The following is a 9202-nucleotide window of genomic DNA, read 5'->3' on the forward strand; positions in this document are numbered from 1 at the left end:
TTTGTGTGGGGGGGGGGGGGCCCCCGCCTGCCACTCTAGAGCTCCCACTATTCCCTCCCTTGAGGGCTAACAATCTCACATTAGTTTCCAATCAACTGGACCAAATTAGAGATTTTAATCTGTAACCTTAAAATCTCTAATTCTGCATCCAACAAAGTATATTTCCCTAGTTGTTTGCACTTAATTCCATGGATGACATACTCTCTCATGAAATTAAATGTGATTTTACCAATGTTGTAGAAATCATAGCCCTTTCGGAACATATGTTTTTCAACACATTTTAAGATTTCAATTAGCGAGATAAAAAATTAAATGAAGATCGGAGTTCAAATTATCACAAATTATTAACATTTAAAATCGTAGAAAACAAAATTACTTCTTCACAAAACTATATTTCAAAATAGGGAGAAATAGGGAGAAGGATAAAGAAGATAAAGAAAACTACTCATAATTCATGAGAAGGATACAACAAAATAAAGATTTCATATATAAAAACAAGATACAAAATAAAAGAAATAAAAGACACAACTTATCTCACAATCCTTCTCAAAAAAATCCTTAGAAGTTCTCTCCAAGTCTTTCTCTCTTTATCTCTCCAATTTCTCTCTTTACAAGCACTCTTAATTCTCTCTTAGAAGTGTAATGAAGAAGAAATTTCTCACCTTCCCTCTCCTCTTACAACTCTAAAAGAAATTATCCAAGACCTTGAATTTCTCTCTCTCTCTCTTCCTCTTTTCTTTCACGCCACCCTCTTTCACGTCACACACCAAACTACTTGAAGTCATTTTCTTTTATTTTGGGTTGCCTCTTTTTAAAAGAATTCAAATTTTCCTCCAAAAATCAACTTTTTTGAATTCAAAAAATGTGTCATTTGATCCAAGAGACATATCCCTTCATAAAAGAACCTTCCAAAATGTCTAGATGCATTGAATTACTCTAAAAGGTGTTTAGAACAAGCATCCCTTTGAAAATTCATGCAAAATTCGTCTCGAACCGCCTTAATCCGCAAAAAGTCATATTTGGCGCATCATGCGCCAAGGCTTTGTCAAATGATGCATCATGTGCCAATCAGGCGCTTCATGCGCCAGATTATCAAAATTCGTTATTTTGGCTCGAAATTTCATCCTTTTTGCTGCTTTTGCTCCAAATACCTAAAAATGTTATACCTGCAACCAAAACACAAAAATACCCTTCGTTAAAGTGCAATATCACAAAAAATAGACATAAAATACATACTTAAAACAATAATTATTTTAATTATTTTGGTGTATCAAATCCACCAAACTTAAATATTTCTTGTCCTCAAGTGACACTTTTAGTACATAAAAGCATATGACTTAAGATAGGGATCAACTCATAACTTATATAATTTAGTTTAATAAATAGAATAACAAAATTTAAGAAAAATTTTTATTAACTTAGATTCAAACTCTAAGTCTAAGAGTATTTAGTAATCAAATTTAAGATTTTTGAATCTCTATTCATTTCAAGTAAAATTGTAATTTGTCATATTAAGGATAATTAGAACATTCATATGAAAAAGAACTTCATGACAACTTTATTAGTAATACAACTAATACTCCAATACAAGTTTAGAAAATGTAATAAAGCTCCTTCCTTAAGTTGATTCAAGTGAAGACAATTTTTTTTAGGCATCTCCTCAAGCTTTTCTTCGTTTATTTTTCTTTTCTTTTCTTTTTTTTCTTTTTTTTCTTTTAGGATCTTTTCAATCCTTTCTTTTTTTTTTTTCTCTTTCAAGTGAGGATTACTATATATGGATAGTCTTTAATAATTTTGAACTTCACTATACTCTTCTAAAAGTCAAAACTCCTTATCTTTCTTCACTTAATAAATTCATATAAATTTATGAATTTTCATAAAGTCTAATTCTTTTCTTCTTACATGAAACTCTAAAATTTTTAACACTTCAAAAATACAATTTTCTTTACCTCAAATATAAAAACACAGTCTTATCCTAAAAATACAAAATATCTTTAACTTTAGAATTGAAATTCATTATTAAAAACTTTTTACCTAAATTTACATTAATATTTATAAACATAACTTTAATCATTTAAAGTTTAATCTCAATATCCCAGGTCATGTTAAATTAATTTTAAAGGTTTAGTTAATTGAGGACAAATAAAATTTAGTTTGTTTCTTTTCAAAAGACAAAAGAATTTTTTCTTCCCCCCAAACTTAAGTTTTTAAGTAGTTTTAAAAATAATTTAGTAAAAAAATTAGTAGGTGAAAGAAAACAATAAAAGTATGAAAATAAAAACTGACCTGTAGAGGATTTCTGATTATGAAACTGGGCTCTAGTATACTGGAGGTACTAACTTTTAAAAACATACATACAGGTTTTAAAGCATTAAATGAGACATAATATATTCTAAAGAATTTGCTGAGAATTAAAAATAGTGAGAGGAGAGGAAAGGTGAGAGATTTCTTACCATAGCATTTTATCTATTTCTTTCAACTACAAATTCAGTTCACAACACAACATAAAAGTTTTTACTACAATAAGTTTCAAATAAAAGTTCATCACAATAAAATCAAAAAGAACAAAAAAAAATCAAAACACACTAAACTAAACTCATAAAAATCAATCCTGATCTCCTTTCTCATAATTATCAGAAACTTCTTCTTCTTCTCCCTCTTCTTCTTCATCATGAACAAAAGCATAGGAAGTGAAACTGGCACGAGCAAGAAAGTCCACATTAGGTTCACCCCTAAGATGTCTTACCATAGCATTTTCAAAATCAATATCATGTTGAACTCTCCTCTACTGGTATTCATCATTATAAGCATTTCTTGCTCCTATCTCTCCCAACTGACCTTGAATATTAATTATTTCCATTTGTTGAATCATTAGTTGGTCCATAATGCTTTTTAGTGATGCAGAGCGAGAAGTAGAGACTCTTGCAGCTGATGTAGAGGGGCTATCCCTTCTACCACCCCTAGATTCAACCAAATCTGGGCTCTAGTATACTGGAGGTACTAACTTTTAAAAACATACATACAGGTTTTAAAGCATTAAATGAGACATAATATATTCTAAAGAATTTGCTGAGAATTAAAAATAAAAATACAAAAACTAAAAAACAAAAACTAAAAATACTAAAAATACAGGAAAAGTAAAAATCTACTGTTACTATAACAATTTCAGTCCACAACACAACAGAAAAGTCTTTACTATAACAGTTCTCAAATAAAAGTACATCACAATACAATCACATATAACAAACAAACATCGAAACAAACTAAACTAGACTAATAAAAATATCACTCTTCATCACCTTCCTCCTCCTCCTCATCATCTTTTTCCTCTTCCTCATCTTCATCACGAATAGGAGCATAAGAAGTGAAACTGGGGCAAGGAGGAAATTCCACATTGGGCTCACCTCTAAGATGTCTTATTATAACATTCTCAAGATTTATATCATGTTGAACTCTCCTATGTTAATATTCATCATTATAAGCATTTTTTTGCTCCAATCTCTCCAATCTGACCTTGAATATTAATTACTTCCATTTGTTGAATCATTAGTTGGTCCATAATGCTTTTTAGTGATGCAGAGCGAGAAGTAGAGACTCTTGCAGCTGATGTAGAGGGGCTATCCCTTCTACCACCTCTAGATTCAACAAATTATTCCACTCTCTGAATCATATGTGATGCACAAAAAATATATGCATATTTAGACGTATATTTTATACTCATTTTTTTGTGATATTACGCTTTAAAGGTAGATATTTATCATGTTTTATTGCAGGTTATTGATTTTTAGAACTTCAAGCAAAAAGGAAGCAAAAAGAATGAAATTTAGAATCAAAATGACATTTTTGAAGAAATACTCAGCGCCGACGGCTCCATAATGGACGATGATGGCGCAGAACTACAGAACAGAGGCTAGAATTTTCTCAGCAGCGACGGCGCCAGAAGCAGTGCCGACCGCGCCATTTGACAGAGAGCACGAAATTAATTCAATGGCCACTGGCGCCGACGACGCTAGAATGGGAGCTGACGATGCCAATGTCGGTGCAAGACCAATTTCTAGAAGATTCAACAAATTTGGACACTTTTTGAAGAGTTTTTGGATGCATCTATTGGAAAACCAACATTAGACTCTATTAAGAGCGAAAATTGACAGAAAAATCTCTCTTCAACCCCCAACCACTTAAAGTCCATTAGTAAATTATTTCTTTAGAGTTTTGAGTTTTTCTGGTGACTTTAATTGTGAATTCTTTTCTAAGAGTTGTTAGAGAGGGAAAGACGTGAGAGATTTCTTGTTCCTTATATCTTCTGAGAGAGAATTAAGAGTATTGTAAGAGAGAAAGAGTCCAAGAGAGGCTACAAGGGATTTGCTTTGAGAAAGAGTTTCAGATAAGTGCTATTTGTTTATTATTGTTGTATGAACGTTCTTTTATATATGAAATTTAAATCTCCACATGTTTAATAGTTATAGAATGAATATTATTCAGAATCATAACAAAATATTGATTGCAAAAATTCAGGCTGCCATAAATGCTGACGGAAGAGGTGGGTGGGAAGAGATTGCAGACTCCCGGCTTGAGGACTCTTATGAATTGGAAGAACTCAATGAAGCCAAACTTTTCAATCTGGTCAATTGAAATGTTAAAATATATTGTTAAACATATGATCCAAAAAATGAAGTATGAATTCTATAACAGAGTGAGAATCACATTTAATTCCATGGACGAGTATTTTATTCATGGAATTAAGTGCAAATAAATAGGGAAACATACATTGTAGGGGCGTAGAATTGGAGATGTCAGGGTGACAGACTAAAATCCCCAATTTGGTTTTAGTTTCTAAGAACTAAAGTGAGCATTAACCTTAATGGGAAGGGAAGTGAGAGCTCTGGAGTGAAAGCCAGTATCCTCTCAGCCTAACCACGAATTTAGGGTCTAAACCTGAGATTAGCCAATGATTCTCTATAACACTGAATTATGATAGAGATTTAAAATTGCTCCTATTTGAAACAATACATAATTAAATCATTTATATCATCTCATTTTACTAAAAACTCATTGTAGTGGGAAAGATGTTTTTTGATATTAGATAACTTCATCACATAAACATAGTTTGGTAGTTACTGTTTAAACTTTGCATTTCAGTTTTTTTAGTACATAATAATTTAGTTCTGATAGTCCATCAAATATTCAAAATGAGTGACAATAATTTTATTTTATTGCTGTGTATTTCCTAGTCAATTTATCATCTCAAATTTAAACCTTCCTCGTGAGATCAATATTTGGGGTTTAAAAAAAGGTCCTGTATTACTTGATAACAAGATATACACTTGCGTAGAATCCCTACATAAATTACTTAAATTTCTTATTCATAAAATAACACATCAAGTTTTTGGCATCGTTGTAAAACAGAGTCAACTTTATATATTTTACACAATTATATCATCGGGATCTAGTTTTCGGCGCTGTTGCATGGGAAGATAACTACAAATTAAATAAATTTGGTAAAATAAGAAATTTAGTGATAAATATAAAATATAAAATCAAATAAAAATAAAAAAAATAATAAAAACAAAAATCCATATATATATATATATAATAAATATAAAATATAAAAATAAACAAATAATAAAACCAAAAACCCAAATATATATATATATATATATATACTTAAGAGTATAGTTAAGAAAATTTTCTTTGCTTATTATATTTGTTTATGCGAAATATTGGATATGAAGGTTTAACACCTTACGATTCAGTATTAGAATGTACTATTAGAAAAATTTAAAAATAATAAAAAGAAATTAAAAATTTTAACTAAATGATGAAAAACATAGATAATCAAATAAATGAAAATTGACAAAGACCTTTAAAAGATTATGCTAATCCTACAACAGATGAACTTTAATTGACTTCCTGATGTTGCTGCTAATTCCTCTTATGAAACTTTGAATGCTATAAATAATCAAAATAACAATCCCTATTCTAATTATTATAACCCTAGATGGAAAAATCACCCTAATTTTAGTTAGAATACTTATAACAATTCGGTGAACCCCTCAGAAAATTTAAACAACCAAGGAAATCCTAATTATTAACCTTATTATCCTCCTAGATTTAACTCTAACCCTAACCAACAAGCCTAAGGAAAAAAAGTTGACTTTGGAAGAATTAATGTTGAATATAGGAAATCAAATACAAAATCAAGGGGCTGCTATTAGAAATATTGAAAATCAATTAACTGCAGTTAGTAACAGACCTTCAAGAATTCTTCCGAGCACTGTGAAAGTTAATCCAAAAGATCAAAATAAGGAGCAAATTAAAACTATTCAATTATGAAGTGGAAAAGAAGTAGAAACAGGAATTCAAATAGAAACTAAACTTGAGGAGGAGAATGAAGAGATTGAAAACAACCACAATGAAAATGAACCAATACAAATTCCTTTAGAAAAACCACTACCTTCATTTCCTCAAAGATTGAAGTAGAAGAATAAAGATAAACAATTTATAAAATTTTTGGAAATCCTTAAGAAATTAACGATAAACATTCCTTTCATTGAGGCTTTGGAACAAATGTCAAGTTATGTGAAATTTATGAAAGATATACTAAACATGAAAAGGAAGTTACAGAACATGAGACCGTTGCACTCAGTGAAGAGTGTAGTGCTATTATTTAGAAAAATCTTCCTGAAAAATTAAAGAATCCTGGTAGTTTTACTATACCTTGTTCTATTGGTTATTGGTTAAAAGTTTTTTAGAAAAGCCTTATGTGATTTAGAAGCGAGTATGAATCTTATGTCTCTATTGATTTTTAAATGTTTAGATTTAGGAGAGATTTTCCCTACTACTGTAACTCTTTAGTTAGCTGATCTGTTTATGTGTAGTACTGGATATGAAGGTTTAGTGCCTCATGATTCAGAATTATAACTCACTATTAGAAAAGTTTGAAAACAACAAAAAGAAATTAGAAATTTGAACGAAATGGAAAATAACGTAGATAATCAAATAAATGAAAATTGACAAAGGCATTGAAAAGATAATTCTAATCCTAAATGAGATGAACTTCACTTTACTATTTAAAATCTTGATCAAGAAGTAACATTCAATAATGAGAGTCAATGATCAAGAAGTAACATTTAAGATAGCTAAAGCTGTGAAATTTCCTTTGATAGAAAAAGATAATGAAAGTTTTAGAATGGAAGTTACTGATTATATAAGTAATGAATGATTTAAGGGAATGTTTGAAGAAAAAATAAAGGCAAGAAGAGAATTGTGAGAATGAGAATAAAATAAAAGAAGAGAATTTATATTATGTTCAGGACAAATTTAAAACTTTAGACTTGTTGGAAAATGATAATAAAAATCTTATTCCTTCAAGTATTAAACCACCTGAACTTGAACTGAAAGTATTACCTGTCCATTTAAAATATGTGTTTTTTAGAGATTCATCTACATTTCCTGTTATTGTATCTTCTGATTTAACTGAAATTCAAAAAAAAAAATAATAGAAATTTTGAAAAGATATAAAAAGGCTTTTGGATGGACTTTAACAGATATTAAAGGAATTAATCATTCAATTTGTATGCACAGAATTCTATTAGATGAATAGTATGAACCTAATACTGATCCTCATAGGAGATTAAACCCAATAATGAAAGAAGATGTTAAAAAGGAAATCTTAAAATGGTTAGATGCTGGAATTATATATCCTATTTGAGACAGTGCTTGGGTAAGTCCAATTCACCGTGTTCCATAGAAAGGAGTGACAGTTAAAGTAAATGAGAAAAATGAATTAATTACAATAAGACAAGTTACTGGGTGACGAATTTGTATAGACTATAGAGAATTAAACATGGCCACAAGGAAAGATCACTTTCCTGTACCCTTTCTAGACCAAATGTTGGATAGATTGGTTGGAAACAAATATTACTGTTTTCTAGATGGATAATCGGGTATCACTAGATTCCAATTGCTCTTGAGGATCAAGAGAAAACAACATTTACAAGCCGTATAGAACATTTTCTTTTTGTAGAATGTCTTTTGATCTATGTAATGCACCTGCAACATTTCAAAGATGTATGATGTCAATTTTTAATAATTTAATTGAACATGAAATGGAAGTATTCATGGATGATTTTTCTGTATTTGGGAATTCATTTGAATTATGTTTAAATAATTTAGAAAAAGTTGTAGAATTATATGAAAAAATCAACCCAGTACTAAATTGAAAAAAATGTCAATTTATGGTTACAGGAGGAATTGTACTTGAGCATAAAATTTTTGAAAATGACATGGAAGTAGATCCTACAAAAATTTAAGTTATTGAGAAATTACCATCTCCTACTACGATAGAGGGGTAAGAAGTTTTCGAGGACATGCTGGTTTCTACAGGCATTATATAAAAATTTTTTCAAAAATAACTAAGCCATTATGCCAACTTTTTGAAAAAGATACAAAATTTGATTTTAATGAGTAATGCATAAAAATCATTTGACCTGTTGAAAGAAAAATTAATCATTGCACCTTTAATCATTCCACCTGATTGGGAGAAACCCTTTGAAATAATGTGTGATGCTAGTGATTATGCTATTGGAGTTGTTTTAGGATGAAGACACAACAAAGCTTTTAAAGTAATATATTATGCTAGTAAAATTCTAAATGATGCTCAAATTAATTACACTACTACTGAAAGAGAGTTATTATCTATACCCTATGCCTTTGATAGTTTTAGACCTTACTTAATTGGAGACAAATGTATAGTGCATACATATCATTATGCTATTAAATATTTGACGCGAAACAAGGAAGCTAAACCAAGATTAATTAGATGGATACTTCTAATGCAAGAGTTTGATTTTATGGTAGTTGATAAAAAAGGGAAATGTTAATCAAATAGCTGATCATTTATCTAGATTGTAACAAGAAATATTATCTAATTTTGCAAATGAATTTTTGAAAACTTTCCTTGATGAACAATTATATAATATTGATGTAGTGAATATACCATGGTATGCTGATATAGTAAATTATATTGTGAGTGATATTCTACCACTAGATGTTAAGAATCAACAATCAAAGAAATTTATTTATGATTCAAAATTCTATTTTTGGGATGACCCATATTTATATAAATAGTGTAAAGATCTAATTATTAGAAGGTGTGTGTCTTATGAAGAAACTCAACAAATAATTGAAAGATGTCATGATT

The sequence above is a fragment of the Phalaenopsis equestris genome, unplaced genomic scaffold (genome assembly GCF_001263595.1).
Source record: "Phalaenopsis equestris unplaced genomic scaffold, ASM126359v1 Scaffold228098, whole genome shotgun sequence".
In the NCBI taxonomy this organism is placed as follows: Eukaryota; Viridiplantae; Streptophyta; class Magnoliopsida; order Asparagales; family Orchidaceae; genus Phalaenopsis; species Phalaenopsis equestris.